Below are 20,232 nucleotides of genomic sequence, written 5' to 3'. Positions count from 1 at the left end.
CTAACGTGGTGTCTCGGTAGAGGACTTGATTGATGGTTTCCCGTATACGGTTGACCTGGGATTGAAGCTTTTCTTTGAAGGAGGATGCTGTCTCCAGCCAGGTCTGCTTTTCATCTTCCAAATTACGTATTCGTTCCTCGATGGTGGCTTTCATAGACTCGTCCTCAGTTTCACCGAGTTTTTTCTTTTCATAGGCGATGTGGTCGTCTATCTCACTCATTTTGGCTGTGCTTTTCGCGAGATGTCCGCGAATGGTTTGCATCGTCAGATCCAACCCCCGCAGTTCCCGAACGGTAAATTCGAGCCCCGGGAATGGTTTGTTCTCGTAGTCGGCCAACACCTTTTTAATATCATAAGTCATGTTTTGATCTGATGTGGCGTCCCTGATGCCTTCCAGATCTTGAACTAACTTCGGAGGATACTGCTTAGGTCGCGCGCCACCGTAATTTGTGAAGCCTAGTTCATCTTGAACAAAGTTAATCTTATATTTACCGGCCAATGTTGATAAAGCAAGCGGTTTTCTCGTTGTTTGATGAAAGAGATCAATCCCCGGGTGAGCCTTCAAACGCAGCGTGCCATTGCTATCGAAGGTAAATTTGTTATAGTACCTTCCCGACGACTTGAGTTTGGATTTATTTTCAACTACGTCGTAATAATCGTCGACGGCGCCTTTAAGGAGCTCGTCACCTTGCGAGAATGAGCTCTCCTGGTCATCATCGTATACCTGGGCACTAGCGCCCCGCATATCATCCATAGGTATGTCTTCATCCATTAGTATTAAAAATATATTTCATTTATATAACAATGTACGGTAGAAAATTAGATCCTTTCAGAAAATTGAGAGAGCCATTAGGTGCCAGAGCCGTGCGCCAGTCGGTGACTATCACCAACAATCCCAGCAAGATAGACCAGAACCAAACTCTGCTGGTTAGATTTCCAAACCTTGGTGAGAATGACCTCATTGTACCAGGCACTGTTCGACTGGCGTTTAATATCACGTTGACCTCCGACAACGACAAACGCGAGCTAGTGCGGAACGTGGGTCGAGCTATCATCAAGAAAACGACCGTCAAGATCAGCGGTAACGAGGTACTGAGCATCGACGACAGCGACGTGTTTCACTGCTACAAGGATCTCTGGAAAAGCGAGAGAGAACGAGTCAATGATGTGTACCAGGGTATCAGCAAATCAACCCGGGCGCGCATAGGATACGTCTTCACGACAGACCAGCAAGACAAGCTATCGGACGGTGAAAAGGCTATCGCTCTAGCATACGGGAATCGATTCTGCGTGCCGCTCGACTTCGAGTTGCTCACGGGACACGCGCCGTTTTACCAGGCCGCACTGGGTGATAGGCTCGAATACGAGCTCACGTTTAACGACTATAGCAAAGTAGTGCGTACGCCGAACGGTGATGAGGCCAGTTATGCCATAGACAACATCTCTCTGGAGTTCGACATGGTCACTAGCCCGGAGCTGGCCAGGCAGGTTCGAAGCCAGTACTCTGGGAAGATGGCTATCCTGTACGATCGTGTACTGAGGCATAGATCAGTCGTGCGAGATAAGAGCGACACTGTGTGGAATATCAACCTGAACGTGCCGGCGCGATCGATGAAAGGTATCCTGGTCGTCCCCGTGGAGGATTATGATCCATTCCGGAGGGACAGCGAGAAGTTTTTCAACCCCGAGATTGAAAAGGTGGAAGTTACCATCGAGGGCGTGCCCAACCAGCTGTTCAGTCATGGTATGAGGCCACACCAGCAGTGGGATGAGATAAAAAAGCTACCAGTGGGGGATTATATAACAAAGGACCTGGACCTCGGCTCCGTGCAGATCGGTGAATACCTGACCACCAAGTATGCCCTATGGTTGGACATGCGATCCACGGATGATGATAAACTGCACGGTAGCGGGCGTCGTATAGATAACGGCAGCGAAGGGATAACCATCCAGATTACTAAGAAGGCTCAACCCGCTGGTAAGTTGAAATTATATCTGTACGTTATTATGGACGCGCAACTTAATATAGACAATGGGAGATTCGTGCAAGCCATCTACTAGTGGGGGAGACCCCCTGGGGTTACCCACTGACCCACACTGCGCTATCATATGCGGGCAGACTGGCTGTGGGAAGACCGTTTTCGTGTTGGATATGTTGGAGGGTTACTACAAGGATGTGTTCGATAACATCGTTATCATGTGCCCTACTCTGGGCATGAATAAAACGTACGCGCGACCTTGGGTAATGACGGACCCTGACGTACACAAAATCGACCCTGGAACACGCCTGCAGGACTGGTTGAAAGCTCTTCACGAGAAATTTAAAGGGGAACCGACGCTGTTTATACTGGACGACTGCAGCGCTAATCGCGAGATAACAAAAAAGAGAGACATGCTATCGTACCTGGCCTTCTCCGGCCGGCATGCAAATCACAGCGTCTGGGTGCTAACGCAGAAGTTCAACTCGGTGTTGAAAGACCTCAGGGAGCAGACGCGATGGGTGGCCTTATTTCACTGCAAGGACAGGGATTCGTTTGAGGAGTGTTTGAGAGAGAACGATGTGATGAGTAAATTAGAACGGGAACGGGTGAAGAAACAGCTCGCTGAAACTAAACACGCTAAGCTCGTTCTAAAAACCGACCAACCAGTAGCATATATAGTATACTAAAGCTAAGCAAAGCTAAGCTAAAGCTAAGCAAAGCTAAGCAAAGCTAAGCAAATGCTAAGCATAGCTATGATATTTGAAGTATTTGTCGTGTGCAACTTAACCTTCATTTCTCTGTGTTTTGTTTGTATCGGGTATTATATAGTTAAAACTAAATCTTACTTGTTATATTATAAGATGGAGTGTGAGGAATTGCTCGAACAATTGTCTGTGGAGGGTTCCCCAACTGGGGATTCCCCCAAGCGAGAGAAACTGGTGGCGTTGGCTGTTGGTGGCAAAGCCAAACATTACTTTGGAGACTACACTCCGGATAAAATTCACAAAATGTCAGCCGAAGAAATCGATAAGCTGTACGCTAGATACGAGTCCCGGCTCGGAGCAGAAATGACAAAGACAATAGGATCGGCTATGACCCAGATATACACCGGTATTGTATCACACTTCCTTCCCATTCCACCAGAGCGCCGACTTTACCTGTGGGAGGACCTAGATAAAGACCCTTTTATCGAACACGCCGTGAGCTCTATCAGCTGCGGGCTGTACCACAAATATGGTATGTTGTTGGCTCCAGTGACGGCGGCGATTATCACGGCAAAACATTGCCAATTTGAGAGAAAGAATAATAATAATAGTATAGATGGATGCTGCACAGGAGGAGACCCCAGTGGATTCACAGGAACCAGTGACGGTGGAGACCCCAGTGGTGGTACCCCCCACACCCCCTACAGTAACCAGGCAGAAGAATCCTAAGAGAGTAGCTGCCGGTAAAAAACGGTGGTGTAACCAACATAAAGTGGCCAATCCAACCCGGCTGTTGTTGGCTGTAGGTGTAACTGCTGCCTTGGCTATCTCGTGGTTATACGTGGGGGTACCCTCCCACAGTGAGCCACCACCCCCCACGCCGCCGGCAGGCCCCACCGTCGACCCGCATATCATGTTATAATTTTAATATTTTATATCATATACATAATGTCTGAGGGGAAAACGTTCGTCAACGACGCATACCACGCCACAGTGGTAGCCAGTCTAGCAGTAGGGTACGCTCGGTTGACTAAAATGGTGCTTAAACAACCAACTATCAAGCTAGATTTCAACCTGCAGGATATGGGTATGCTCATAATGAACCTTGGTATGGCGATGGCCACAAAAGACATCCTAGTAAAACAAGGAATAATACCTGATAATATAATGAAATAAATATAGGGATGGCCACGATAGCTATGATGGTTGGTGGGGCGTTAGTGAATGCCCTGGCATTTTCCGGGAGTAATTTCCTCTTCTCGAAACTACGAGATGATCACGCGGCTGAAATACAGGAAGAAAGGAAGCGACACGATCTCGCTACTGAGAAATTACAAAGAGCACAGGCTGAGTACGCTAAAAAACGCCTCCAGAGGATCGATTTTATTAACGAACAACTCACGCGTGAAAACCATGCCGTTCAAACATTCAACGATGTCGATGAAGCAATGAAAGAATACTATCTACTAACTGGTAAACAATTGGAACCGCTCAATAAACCCACACTCGCTCAGTACTACACACCATCCAAGGGACAAATGAATCGTGAACTGGGCTTCATAGTGTTGGGTATAGCAGCTACTGCGTTGGTTGCTAAGCAATTAAACTAAAATACCTATATAAGTAAACATGAGACCCGCTCCATACCGATGCGAATATATACTTATGGGGAAGACCGAGGCCTGTGGTAGGAAATGCAGGAATCAGGGGTTCTGTTGTTTCCATATGGGAAGTCCTAACTACACGTGTTCTGTGTGTGGTATCGGGGTTAAAGGGCACTACTGTTTATGTAAAGCTCACGGAGCGAACGTAGTCAGACATCAACTCATATACGAGAATAAAAAAGGCTACATAAAAGAACGTAGGCGACTGCTCAAGATAGACTCCAATTAGAGATTATACACACCTACGTATAGCTATGTCTGTGGAAAACATATTCAAATATGAACTGGCCTTATGGGGCAGCTTCAGATTTAAGATAATAGTGGACGTGGTATGGATTAAAGAGGGTGTTAAGTATACTCGCCCCTTCGAATGGGAGCGGGATATCGCGTCTCAATACCATATAGAACGTTTTTCGAGTATAAGTGAATACAAGGAATACTATACCCAAGGCGAGTACTGGATTGAAACAGCCACACTATATATTTTACCAGGTACGTGGGGCGATTTGACAGAATGTCTAGAATTGTACCCGGCCACCAGAAAATATTTTTTAAGAGTTACTGCCGACCAATTAGACATTGATTCTCTTAGGTGTAAACACTATGGCTACTGTGCGCGAGCTCAAGCGGGCCGCAAAGCAGAGAGGTGTTATCGGGTATTCTAGAATGCGGAAGCCAGCATTGTTGAGATTACTAGGTTTAGAAGTCCCTCCTACGGTAAAACAGTTAAAAGCTCAAGCGAAACAGCTTGGATACACGGGTTATTCAAAACTGGGGAAAGCCGGGTTAACCACATTGTTATCACATGCCCCAGTAGCACGTCCAACTGTAAAACAACTGAAAGCCGAGGCACACGATTTGGGTTTAGGCGGGTATTCTCGTATGAGAAAACCACAGCTTGTAGAATTATTACGACAGAATAGAGCTATTGACCTACAGTTTGTGCGCACTGAGCACGCCGTAGGCAATTATTTGAGAGGTTGGCGCATGCACATTGATAGAAACATAGACATTACAGATATTAAGCCTCTGATAGCTGATAAGGTCAACCAGGAACTAAATAATCTAGGAAGTATCAAGTTTCAGATCACAGTGAAAATGTCGCTCGATAAGCAGGTTGGGAGTACCACTGAGTATGTTCAGCCTTACTTCCGAGGTAAACAAGAGGTCGTCACACATGCAGAGACCATTGACGCATCAATCGATACAAGTTTTCAGCAGATACGAGAATACCTAGAACGCTACACACACTTAGGGTCCGGGTGGGCTGTAGATAAAATCGATAATGTCTATCTAGATATAGCTAAATACGTGCCGTTCAGAGGTGGGTCATACCTAGCCTTGCCTCCCTACTATAAGAACAAACAAGCCATAGTAAACGTTAAGAATAGAGGAAACGATTGCCTGAGGTTATCTATCAGGTCAGCCTTATTTCCAGCTGCCACTAATCCGAACAGGCCTTCTAATTATCCACAGGACGATGGGCTCAACTGGGATGGTATAGATGAACCCACCCCAATATCCCAGATCACTAAAGTAGAAAAACAGAATAATCTGGCTATAAATGTCTTTGGACACGAAGGTAACACAACAATAGTACACAGGGTCAGCCCGGTGAAGGATTGTCAAGTTATTAATTTATTCATGATTCAAAAAGGTGAAAAGTATCACTACACGTGGATAAAACATCTCAGCCGGTTGTTGCACGACCAGTCGAAACACGTTGGGGAAAAACACTTTTGTGTACGATGCCTACACTGTTTCAGTCGGGCCGATTTATTAGAATCCCACCTGGAGGATTGCCAAGGTGTTGGGCAGACGGCCATACGAGTCGACATGCCTAAGGAAGGTGAAAATATCCTAAAATTCGACAATCACAAGAATCAAATGTCTGTGCCTTATATCATATACGCCGACTTCGAAGCCTTAGTTGTAGGGGAATCATCCACTAGTGGGAGTTTCACACACAAAACACAAGAGCATAAAGCCTGTTCGTTTGGATACATTGTCGTCCGTTGTGACGGGGAAACGAAAGCTCCGGTAGTGTATAGGGGTCCTGACGCGGCTGAAAGGTTTCTAAAGTGCTTGCAGGAGGAAGAAAAAATTATTAGGAATGCATTGTATAGAATCGCTCCCATGCGTATGACCAGAGCCGACAAGATAGCTCACACCAGTAGCACTAACTGTCATGTGTGCGACTCGCCACTTAACGGTGATTCGGTGAGAGATCACTGCCACATAACTGGTAAGTATAGAGGCGCCGCTCACAACGCGTGCAACCTCAAGCTTAAAATCAATCCTAAGACAATAAACATTCCCGTTGTCTTTCACAACTTGAGAGGATACGACTCTCACTTGATCATGCAGGCCATCGCGAAAATCGATGGTAATATAACGTGCATCCCCAACAACATGGAGAGATACATCTCCTTCAGCTTAAACGGACTTAGGTTCATTGACTCGTTTCAATTCCTCCTGTCGTCACTCGACAGTCTGGTCAAGGCCAACAATACCTTCCCTATCACAGATCGATACACAGACGCCGAGACTAGACACCTGCTCATGAGGAAGGGCGTATACCCATATGAGTACATGGATAGCTGGGCTAAGTTCACAGAGACCAGACTACCTCCTATCGACTGCTTTTATAGCAAGCTGAATGAGGCGTCCGTCTCACGAGACGATTACTCGCACGCGATTAACGTATGGAATAAACTTGGTTGTAAGAACCTTGGCGATTATCACGACCTGTACTTGAGGACAGATGTACTGCTGTTAGCCGACGTGTTCGAGACGTTTCGGCAAACATGTTTCAAGCAGTATAAACTCGACCCCGCATGGTATTACACCAGCCCAGGTCTGTCGTGGGACGCCTTGCTTAAAAAGACAGGAGTTAATTTAGAATTGCTCACAGATTACGACATGCACCTATTCATTGAGAAAGGCTTGCAAGGTGGGATTTCCATGGTATCCAAACGATACGCGAAAGCAAATAATCAATACGTGAAAGGTTACGATCCTAACAAACCAACCAATCACATTCTCTACCTCGACGCAAATAACCTGTACGGCTGGGCCATGAGCCAGTATCTACCTACAGGGGGATTCGAATGGGTACCCCACGTTGATGTTATGAGTATTGCACCAGATTCGAACAAAGGTTATATCCTCGAGGTTGACTTAGAGTATCCCAAGGCATTACACGCATCGCACAACAGCTATCCCCTTGCACCCGAACGTATGAGGGTTAACCCAGACTGGATGTCTGAGTACCAACATAACTTGTCAGGTGGTCGTGTGACAGACGTTGAAAAACTCGTGCCTAACTTAATGAATAAGACCAAGTACATCGTTCACTATCGCAACCTACAGCTGTACCTGTCATTGGGTATGAGGCTGACCAAAATACACAGGGTGCTCATGTTCGACCAGAGCCCATGGATGGAGCCCTACATCAGAATGAACACAGACCTACGAAAAAAAGCCACCAGTGATTTTGAAAAAAATCTCTACAAGCTCATGAACAACTCGGTGTTTGGTAAGACTATGGAAAACCTGAGGAAACGCGTAACCGTGAAACTGGTTAGATCTAGTGAGGAAGACAAGCTCAGGAAATTGATAGCCAGTCCGGCATTCAACCGTAATAAAATATTCACAGACGACCTAGTTGCCATACACATGAAGAAAAGCCACATAAAATTCAACCGACCTGTTTACGTTGGGATGAGTATCCTCGATTTATCCAAACACCTGATGTACGACTTTTACTACAACGAGCTCAAGAAACAGTACGGCGACAGGTGCGAAGTGCTGTACACTGACACGGATTCCCTGCTGATGGAGATTCGAACCGAGGACGTGTACGAGGACATGAAAAAACACATCGATTTATACGACACCAGCGACTATCCTAAGACCCATACTATACACAGCACGGTAAATAAAAAGGTCCTAGGTAAGATGAAGGACGAGTGTGCTGGCACGCCCATAGCCGAGTACATAGGTTTGAGGCCTAAGATGTACTCCATATTGAAAGCCGACAATAGTGAGATCCGAAAAGCTAAAGGGGTTAAGAAGTATGTGGTGAAACAACACATCAAACACGCCAGATTCAAGGAGGCCCTGTTCAAGACCCGTACCTTTAGGCATAAGATGAACACGCTTAGAAGTGATGGACATAAGATATACGGACTGACTATAAACAAGACGTCCCTATCGCCTATGGACACGAAACGTTGGATAGCTATTGATGGTATAAACACATACGCGTATGGACATGAAAAAATTTGAGGCTATTTATTACAGCCCGCGTGGATATTGGAAAGGAGCTAGCGCAGTAGATAAGCTATCTAAAATGGCACGAGTATCACCAGAGAAAGCCAAAGCGTGGCTTAAAAAACAAGCCCTGTGGCAGATCTATTTGCCGGCGCCACGCTACGTACCTAGAAGGAGTTTCGGAATTAACATACCTAATAGCATTCACCAGGCAGACCTACTGTTCCTACCTCATGATAAGAGGTACAAGCATGCCTTAACCGTAGTGGACGTAGCCAGTCGTTACAAGGAAGCCGAACCCTTGACCACGAAAGATTCGGCCAAAGTAGCCAAAGGATTAGAACGTATATACAAACGCAGCCCGCTGACTTGGCCAACAGAGCTGCAAGTTGATCCCGGACGGGAGTTCATGGGTGCCGTTTCACAACTGCTAGCCAAACACGATACAAAGGTCAGACGTGGCACGGCCGGAGCCCATCGCAGCCAAGCTATAGTTGAGAGATTTAATAGGACTTTGGCTGAGCGCTTGTTCGGTCATCAATATGCTAGGGAGATGACCACCCCTGGAAAACGATCGACCGAATGGGTAGCGAGGTTACCCGAGGTGGTGTCGGCAATCAACCATGAAGTCACCCGTCTCACCGGTAAGAAACCGGCAGACGCTATCAAACTAAAATCAGTGTTAGCAGAGTCGTCCGCTCCATTGCGTGGGAAGGAGAAACAGATACCGGATAGGGCCCTAGTGAGGTATCTATACCAGCCGGGGGAACACGAGGGTGATAGCCGTAAGCGAGCCACCGATCCTATATGGTCAGTCAAAACTTACAACATAGATAAAGTGGATATGAAAGCCGACGAACCCAACTTGTACTACTTGAGGGATGGGCCGGGTAGGGGATTTGTAAGAGAAGAATTATTGATCGTACCGTACGGCACAGTGTTACCGCCTGCCAAGTCACGGTAAACGTGATGGCGTGGCTTTGTAGTAGGGGCAATAATAGCAAGAGCTAATAGTCCCACCAAAGCCTCATTTAGTAAATGAGGCTTTTTAGAGGGGTTTTTGAAAAGTGTTTTCGGACTATCATTCCCTATACTACTCAGTGGAGTCCGGCCCATGTTCCCTGCTGGAGTCCTCCCTGTGTTTAGAGAGTATTTATAAAGTCCAATAAAAAGCGCATTGCTCTATTTTATTCTCATCTCACAGGGGACCTTACAACTCCTGCGGACCCAGGTAATTTGGCTTTTCCATCCTTACGAGATACCCTTCACAGCTGGGTGGACCGGGCACATAGTCACAGCACTTTTTCCAGGCTTACTGTACGAGTCTGTACCCGCAAATAGGTGTTTGCATGTATCAATGTGGCCACCATCTGTTCATATACCAACGGATTCGTGGGTTCTTTTAAGTGCACGGGATTGTGTATTGCACACTAGAGGTTGCAACAACACTGAAAGAGTGAGCACACAAAGTTGACTCCAAGGGATTACACCCAGTCACAGGTGGGCTCGATCCCGACAGCCCGCTGAATCACTTACCTCGCTTAGCTCGCCCATCATGCCTCCATAACCAGTACAACACGGAGGCGGTCCTAATACACTGGATTCACAGCACGTTATAGTCTGAATCCTAAAGAATCAGCAAATCCAAAGGCAGCTGCTCCAGCACTCAACGTGTCTCTCTTGCATGCAAACTGCTGACAGTGCTAGTATCCACTACTACCCGATGAGATCCGGGTTAGAAGTGCCTGCAGATGGCAGCACTGGACGTCATTTGGTTACCCTGCTTTTCAAAGTGGACAAACCAACTACTTGTAGCAGGATGAGCAAAAGTTGCATGCTCGTTCCTTTTTAAACTGTGATACGTAATCGGCCTCCTTTTTTGTGATCACCTCATTTGATATCAGATATGATCACGGTGTTGTATCAAATATGCTATGAATATTGCTAGAATCGGCGAAAAACTAGTCACTCACTCTGTTGTAACGATGAACTTCAACATGTCATGACTGGACATTATCTGGTTGTCTTGCCTTTTAAGACGAACATTTTTTGCCAACAATTTCTAACAATAGCTAGTCGGGTTTCATGGACACTTTTAACACACTTTTTATCTTTCCGATAATAATACTAATGGAAGCATCCCATGTCACCAAAACATTTGTCTCTGATGACATATGTCTACACTTCAAAACTAAAAACGGGTCAGTAAAGTTCAGAAATGATTCTGGTGCTAATGTCAGTGCAGTCGATGATAACGCTGAATCAGTATGATACTACGATTGAGCGAAGGCTTTGGACGGATATATTTGACAGCCCATATAAAACTCATTATGAACTGTAATATTAACAATAGATAAACCGAAAGAAGCATGAGCCAGCTGAAACCAGTACATAGGTATGGCTATAATTAATAAAACATAATGATGTTGCAAGTAACTTTTCAATCACAAAACGGGATGTCAAAACTCGTGGCCAGTTGGGGGGTCATGCTTTGTATCAAATCATGTTGGTAGTGATTGTGGTTATCCCTTGGCACCTCACTTGTCAGCAAAGATGAATGATATATGCCTGTGGGTTTCCATGAAAGCAGCAACACAATTCCGCATTTATACGAAGTCTCTGCTAAAAGCAGAGCTGATTTCACAATTGTGAGGAGTATTTATTCATGAGCAGATATTTGTTTCAGGAGAATTGCAGCTATATCACGCTATTTTGTAAATATATCTAATCTGAACCAGACAATCCAGGAACTGTCATAAGATATGATGTCAGGGCATGTGTTTCCGAATTACTATCAAACAGTCATGATGGCAGGTGTTCGCGAAAAGGTGAACGTATCCTGCCCCATCGTTGGCACACGTCATAAACATCAACTAAGTCTAGGCTGAGTTCACCTGACAAAAATCATCCCGAGCGTATGGTATAAACGAAAATAAGGAATTGATCAAGACAATGACATACATCCAGCTTACCATCAACTCATCAAAGATTCGTAACAGTCATAAGTTTCATGTTGATACCACATGCTTCACCTATTAGTAGTTTATTCTGATCTTACGTATTGCATAGCTACAAGTTTCCTTTTTCTTTAAATTGCAACTGCAATAAATTGCCGGAAGTGGCATCCGCGCACACACTGGAAACACGTCACTTCCTAACTCATTAGACGAGCCTTTGGGCTGTCGCAGACTAAGGATGATTTTACGACATGGTGCACGCTTTAAAGCGTGATTACTTTGTGAAACGTTCGTAAAAGTTATGCCGTGGGACACTATGTTACCTGGATATGAAAGAGAGCACTGAGATCTCATGTTTTCATGCGTACATTGATATCATTCACTAACACCAGACCACTCGCTCACATTCCAGTTGTAACCCCCTGTGGTTAGTTTTTGGGGCAAAGTGTACCAGTATAGAATTTATCTGTATCATTTCAAAGTAAACATATTGTATATGTTACAGTATAAGTATAAGGTGAGTGTTTTATTCTACAGTAATTGATAATATCCTCAAGGACACCAGTCATACCAATCACTCACATTCCATTTTTAAGACCATTGTGGAAGTTAGAGTTGAGCTTTTTCATTTCAGAATAAACATATTCAATTTGTATATGTTGCAATTTTTCGTGTGATTTCTTATTCTGGGGTATATCTTCAAGGAGTTGTTTGATCCAGAGTGCAGGGTGGTGTCATCCTACGGCAAGTTCAATTTTGAGTTTGTCATTTCTTGGATTGGGTCACTGCATTTGTCCAACCACGCGTCCAGTTGAGAAGTTGGTCGGAGCTGCGTGTTGATCAAAAGAGAAGCTGGAGAACCCGCCTTCTGTCTCTTGTCCTAAACAGAGAAGGGAGCACAACTCATGGAAAAGGTTTCGCGTCCTTTAATTGCATACTACGACTGTCACTCGGGTAATGGTTTTAACGAAGCTACCGACACATGTGATGTAACTGTGGAGCATCGATGACTAACCACGGGTGACAGGGGAAATACAGTATTCCTGTCTCATGAGAACGCGCCCGGGACGAAATAGGCGTTACTGGGGTTTCAGCATATTTGACTGAACTGAAATGAATTTCAGGTCTACTCCCATTTGTGAGAACTCCCAGTTGTGAGAACTCCCAGTTGTGAGACAGTGGAGTAATTAACAAGGAACACGAACCATACTCCCCAATCGGATTGAGTGGATTACACGTAGATAATTAGGGCCTGTCGATTCAACTGAATATAGAGGTTGTAACTTAATACAAATTTTAACGATAAATTCATTAACTTACTGCAGTAAATGGCTTTAAAAAGTCAACACGTTGTGTAGGTACCGTCGTGGTCTTTTGAAAGAGAAATGAATTTACCTACTCAGATTTTCGTTTTTTTAAGAAAATGCAACATAAAGTATTATAACTATAATTATTACAAACATTATTAACCTTGACCATTGTTTCAACTATTACTTTTGTGTAAATAAAATCTTTGATGTTGTATTTCATTTTTCCTGTTTCGAACGTGTTCTATAATGAAAACAATAAATGCTCTTTAACAAACAATTTCTTGTGCACAATCATTAATGAAATATGCCTCCTTTGGGTATTCTTGAACAGGGCTGTTCCTACCTTCATTGCAGGAATGTGGAAGCATCACCTATGTGCCCTCATCCATTAATTAATGCGTTTGATAACTGGAGGTCTCACAAATGGGAAGACATCCAATTTTGCCGCATGCATTAGAATGTTTACATCATAATGTACAACTTATGGATGTTAGATACATGTATGATACACTTCTTTGACACCATTCCGGGGTACACGAACGGCTTTGACGTTATTTAAATACACCAGACATTTAAGGCGAAATGACCCAAACATCCAGGTATATGATAGCAAAATTAGCTACCGGTCCAAACATTTCTTTTGCAAGCAGGTAACACTCTACGCTGGTCCGTACATTTAGCTTCACAGCCGGTGGATTATCCCCAGCGTCTACATGCCGGAAAATGCAACAACATATATATAAAATATCGTCACTAAGGAAAATGGACGTACGAAATTGATGAGTGAACATTTTATTTTCGCTAACACATACGCATGCATGCTATATCAGATCGTGCTAGATCGTGAAATACATACACAAATACACAAATATTCCTCTCCGAACCGAATGCCTTTCAATTTTAACATTTGCTATATTTCCGATTACACTTTCTCAGCAAAGTACAGATTCTGGCACTACTGCCCTGCGATTAGTTGTCTGACTCTTAGGGTGTGGGTGCGAATCTAATGGGATTCAACACATCAAAAGTACTAGAATCCGCTGAGAAAGTGTTACCGCAAATGTTGAATATAGCACGTGGCCACCTTTTGCCTTTCAATTTCTTATAGAAATGCCATAACAAAGGTTAAATGATATGTTTTGGAAAACGAATATATGTAATAAAGAGTTTTTGAATCTGTTCTATACTGTGAAAGTGTAGCTCCATATGAAAGCTAAGCTGGTTGCCTGTTCCCTATGAATATGCCAAGTTGCGATTTGAGAGACGGGATCCAGCTGACTTCCGGTACCAGATTTCCAGTGGCGGTGGCGTATATTCAAGAGCCAGTTCTGACATTACCAAAGCGGACAAAATGTACAACCATGCTTGACTGACATCAGTAATAGTTGGTTAAGTTAGGGACAATTAGATCGGAAATTCGTTATTCCTACAAGGATACCTCGTTTCGTACTATCAACGGACAACAAAGAGACCATTCGAAAATGTATGGAACGTTAATTGTCCCTAGAAATACTACGGTCTCACGAAGTGGCGTGACCTACTTAAAGGCCCTATTGCTTCATATAGGTACATCCGTTATATACAAAGTTATGGTACAGTACAAAACATGTAGAAAGCGTCGTTAAAGGACAATAATAAACATGATAATACATAGCCCTAATTGGGGACATTTCATTTTCCAACGCAGACGTTTATCTCCATTCTACCATAACTGCGTTATTAAGATTTTGGAAAAAATACCCCTCTGGAAAGTCAGAGGTATATAACGTAATTATATACCTGAAGAATATACTGAAGTCACGGTAGAATGTTATGCATCCTCTTTGGTTCAATGACCAAAGTTGTCTTTCTAGCAGAACAACAATCTGAATTTGACTGCTCATTAAAATTTGAAATGGATGATTCAACACAACAGTCGTTAACTCCTTATGTATATTCTAAAGGGCACACACACTTGAAGCCATACCTAATAAAGTAATTTCTTAATGCGTAAAGCAGATGCAATTCTACAAAGTTCATCCAGTGTTCTTGGTATTTCAGATAAGTTAAACACCAATATCAAAAGCACAAAGAACACTGTGAAATGTGAATATTAAATAAAACAATATGAAAGGAATCACAACGTATATTCAACGTACGTCCATGTTATCGCATGAACGATATAGCTTTCCTATCAGTCACAAGCACCACCTTCATCCTATTACCAGCCTGTATAATCAGGTTGGAACCACTGACCTCGAGACATTGAATGCCACCTGCGCCTCGAGATCAATCAAGCAGCTGCTACAAAGAGTAAATCGCATTAACGTTCCATTAGAAGAAAAAACAAGCTCATAAAAGTCAAAACAGCACCTTCGACACCTTGGACTATTTTCTTTACTGACAAATGACTTCAATGTATATTTCTGACAGTTACTGAAAACATGTCTTCTGACATATTGAACCTACTACCTTTTTACCGTTGGGCAGAACAGGGTCCCGTTCAGATGTCCACTTTATCTCATGTGGAAATCTTTCCTTAAAGAACGATTCATTTGAAGGATAACTGTCAGTTGCTGCGAGTCCGTACCGTCTGTGCGTTTTGTATCTCAGTGTGAGTATATTAAAAAGTCCTTGAGCAGGCACAGAGGAATTATTATGGTTGCGTTGATCGTGTCAAATTACAGGTGGTTCCTTATGAGTTTCATTAACAGAATGAGGCTTGTGAAGATTTAACCGGTATTTCACAAAAGGACGGCCGATCCCAGTTGCAATAATAGGTACTTATGGCCCCATGATACAAGTGCCCGCATCCATCAATGTCGATTGCTACTTTTCCAGGGAGATAAGTTGAACCATCTAGCCAGCTTGTCGATCCGCCCACCCTTCGCAAACCAATATACGCTGTAATAAATACAAATACACAATGATAGTAGTTAACTATACGCGTTTGTATACGCTTATAAACATTTACTCAGTGGGTGAGTTAAAGTGTACAGTCAACACAAACAAACAAAACAAAAAAAACCCAACCAAACAAACAAAAAATCAAGACAAACAAGCCAACAAAACCTAGAATATCACATTTAAAGTATCATATTATGTACAAATGCTCAAACGCTTTGTGAGCTTGAGACCAAACGTGAAAAGAAAAGAAAAGATATGTAAGTGAACATCTGATTAATTTCATTAGGATTTTTGATTGTGCAGCACACTGTGTGCTTAATTTAATTGTTTACGAAGTCGAAGTACGGTTTGCCTGACACTGAAAGACACGTGTCATCATAGTCTGAACGTTTACACGAATCATCAAGGTGTTTTCGTTCTGCTAAATGTCATTAAATGCTGAATCGATAGTGAATCAAAACGCCAAAACACGTTGTCACATTGACTACATAAAATGACGCAGGACGTTAGTGTGATAGGTGTGTCGTGTAGGCTGTGTTATACCGTCAGCATGCACATACATTTCGGATACATCAGAGTTCATGACTAATCAGTACTTTGTGTAACCACCTCTGGTCCTGGATAGTGTTACACCGAGGTCTCATGCTTCTGATCAAGTTCGCGAAGCATGCCTGTGGAACAGCTTCCCAGTCTTGGACAAGAGCTCTCCGAAGAACATGTAGATCTTAAGTAGGAGGGTGACGTATGCCAAGTTCATCCCATGCATGTTCGATTGGATTGAGGTCTGGTGACCATGTCAGCCAGGTCATCCGTTCCAGTTCCATAGCCTGTTGCTGAACACAATTAGTAATTATCCTGCCTCTGTGAGGTCTGGATCTCTTGTTCTGTAGAAGAGGATCACGGCCAGAAAATCCGGAAGCCATGATACCGGCCGAAACCATAGCTGATCTGCCACCAAACCTATTGTTTGTGACAACTGCATCATCATTGTAGCCTTCACATCTTCTGTGAAATATTCTCAATTGACACTGATTCTAACGTCTATGACGTCTTCTCACGGCTAAATGTGCATGTCTGTGACACTTACAGAAGTGGTGGACGGAATGCTGGTCAGCTGGAACGGAGTTCCTGACACAGTGAACATTATAATGTTTAGACTGAAGGTCTCTGGCAGTTACTAATCGGTTACGTAAGGCAACGTTAACCAAGTGCCTGTTCACGCATATTCCATCGATCTTGAGGCTTGAAACCTTTGTTCGAATGTTCGACATTTCATGGCGCGCAGTCTCAAAATGACACTTTGACATGACATGATCCACATTGAAGAGATCTGCATGAGGAAAGAATGACTACTTCGGCAATATTTCAGCCAGAATTTCATTTACGAAGAATACACGTTCATAGATTTTGAAAAAGCTCTCAGCGCAGGATAGTACGACAGCTAACATGAGACCAGTGTTCAAAGCTTAATCAATTTCCAAGAACACAATATAAATCGGGCAATAGTTAGACTGCAACTTAGGGACGTTCACAAGGCAGTAGTAAGGGCCATGGGGACTTTCATTACTAGCTGTATGTACCCTAGCTGGATTTGCAAACGTTGTCGGTTAGTAACACTAGGTAATGACAATTTTGGCCATGAAAAACATATGTTGAATGATCAGGTCTCATGTACCGTCCTCGGAGGACTATTAGTTTACGCTATTTCATTTAATGAACGTCACGAGAAACTTACGATAGATCAGCTTAACTCCCAGTGTGGCAACGATGTAGTCACGTTTCTCCATAGTGTTCAGGATGATCAGGCGGCCACCGTCACTCTGGCATTGTTGCTGGCTGGCTGTCCAATTCATTGAGATAGCGTGGTATTTGAAACACAGGTCTGCAGATGGGACCGACGTATAGCCCAGAGGTAGAGGGCATTGATCTGCATTTCGCAGAAAAAAAGGCGTGTTTCAGCACGACCTCCATCCATCATTATTTTAGAAATACTATTATTGTAGTGCAGCATTAAGTTTTGTATCAGACATGTTTTCGAAGTAAAACGACACCTCGTCCTTTTTACATGAGACATCTAGGTTTTCATAACTATGAACATTGTAAATCATTGCCGTACATGGTATTACAATTGCAACTTCTGTGTTAATTTGAGAGACAAACATGAGACATATTTTCAACAACGTATGTCCTTTTACAGTGTGCCAACTGCGCATTGCTGAACAATTTTGACTTATCTAGGGGGGAGGGGGGGATTACCTGATCCTCAAAGAGCAACATATAATTTCCCTTTTCCTAGATGGTTGTACGTCAACAAATGGTTCCTTGTATGGGCAAGCTTTTAGTCAATTTCAACATGCACTGTAAGTTTCAAATTCACGCCTTCCAAGTGCAAGGATACACATGTACTTTTTATATTTATGATTGCACTACTTATGTGCACGACTGTGTAAACATACCTTCCAAGTGAAAGGAAACACATATGCTTTGTATATATATGATTGCACTACTTATGTGCACGACTGACTGAACTTCAACTGTCTTCCTGTAAACATACCTTCCACGTGAAAGGAAACACTGTACACCTGCACATATGAATGCGTGGTCTATGTAGAAGACTAAATAAATCTGTAAACTACCTTTCAAATGAGACTAATTATGTACATTCTCATATTTATACTTGTGGCAGCTATGCGTACTATGTGTTCTAAGAATACATGTCTGTAAATGCACCCATCCTCGCTAGTTGAAGGGAAAGATGTACCTTTATCTATCTATAATACATACGCATATGTGTGTATATCTGTATGTATATGTCTATATATGAGTTTTACTAAATGTATGCGCATTACTGTATTACACACGTTGTAGAGTGGGAATTAAAGTGAAAAAAATTAACATAAAATAGAAACACATGCACGTAAGTGCTATTATTTTTGTAAAGCTTCAGTTGTATAGTTAATCAAGCCCAGAACTTATTGACGAAATTTCCTAAATTTTCTTCTAGATAATGTGACATTCGGACATCAGGTATAAATTGTGAACGTCAGTTTTATTCGTGGGAATACTTCAGTAAAGTCAGGTAAATCATAAGTCTCAGTATTGTCATCTTGGGGGCATATCATTTAGTGAAAGTACATACGAAACTTTCGAATGTAATGCATACTTATAAAAGTTATAAGATCAAGCAGGGATGCAAAGTAAATAATACTGATGCGACTTCGTAGATTATTCAAGAAAATACGCAGTCCTTGACCTTCAACGTAATTAAATTAAATGGGCATATCTGAAGTGTTTCGTAATGACTAACCTTGTTTGATGAATGTTCTAGCACCAGGAGCTGGATCATCAGATATGAAGCTACTGGCACCTGGGGGTGGTAAGCCCGACGTTGACAAGGACGAATTGTAGAGGAAACATTGTCCGTCATGGTACGTCAGAGCAGCACAGGTGACGTCTTGGACACAGAGTATCCCGCAGTCTAGTCTACTGTCAGAATGAAGGACGTTGGATGGGATCTCTCCAGCCTTTCTGTTGTCCAGGTCTGTTCGTCTTAAGAGGTCATAGCCCCACACAGTCACTTGAGCAAAGAGGACTGAACTGAAAAGAGTGAGGACAAGTAACATCCGCGTCATCCTCCCTCAAGAACCTGGCAGTTCTTGATTGCCAACACATAGATACTACTCACGCTTTCTCCAGAATTGTCTGTCTGGTGTCACGAATCAATATGTAAATAACCCAGTACATGGTGAGCGACAGGTCTTTTGCCACAAAACGACGCATTCGTTCACCATATTCTGTGGGTGGAACGAATGGCTGTGGGATAGCCTTGTGGTCATTTTTCATGAGATGTGCACTTGAAAGTAATATGTATTTTGTTCCTGAAAAACGTGAATACTGTATGAATCTTGTTTCCTTCATGGTGAGTGCTATATGGCTGTGGCAGGTACTTGGGTACTCGAATCCGATTCGGGTACAACTGGAATCGAATCCTCTTTCTAGGGACCGAGTTCTCGGAAAGGGAGATAACTGACAAGGGCAGATTATGACTTATCATTTTCTCATCCTTTGTGGCCTTGAGGCAAACACTACAACATATATAAACCATTTTGGTAAAGACATGTATACGTGTCCTACTGAAAATGCACATCTTTTTACAAATGACATGATTATATGTTCAGAGATTTATTATTGCCATTGAGGTACAAACACTTTTTCAAGAAAACGCAGGTTCATAGTTTTTGGAGTATCTGTACAAATTAACATTAAAATCATGTACATTGCAATTACATTTTGTCAAACAATTCCGTGAATCTTTATTTGTGATTTTTCTGCACATAAGCAGTGTACATGTGTAGTAAAGTTGCAATAACACCAGGATCGAAACGTTTAACTTAGGAATGTAAGTGATGGTGTTACTCTTCATATATTAGTTAAAGAGACTGAAAAAATAGCTA

At 43.0% G+C, this 20,232-nt stretch overlaps 1 pseudogene; it reads right to left on the bottom strand.

Annotated features, from left to right (window-relative positions):
- Window positions 1-19,410, bottom strand: part of LOC137272390 (uncharacterized) — a 49,244-nt pseudogene extending 29,834 nt beyond the window's left edge.
- Between the last annotated feature and the right edge of the window lie 822 nt (window positions 19,411-20,232).

Source organism: Haliotis asinina, chromosome 1, assembly GCF_037392515.1.
Source record: "Haliotis asinina isolate JCU_RB_2024 chromosome 1, JCU_Hal_asi_v2, whole genome shotgun sequence".
In the NCBI taxonomy this organism is placed as follows: domain Eukaryota; kingdom Metazoa; phylum Mollusca; class Gastropoda; order Lepetellida; family Haliotidae; genus Haliotis; species Haliotis asinina.
The sequence above is the reverse complement of the archived record's forward strand: the minus strand, read 5'-3'. Positions and strand labels throughout refer to the sequence as shown.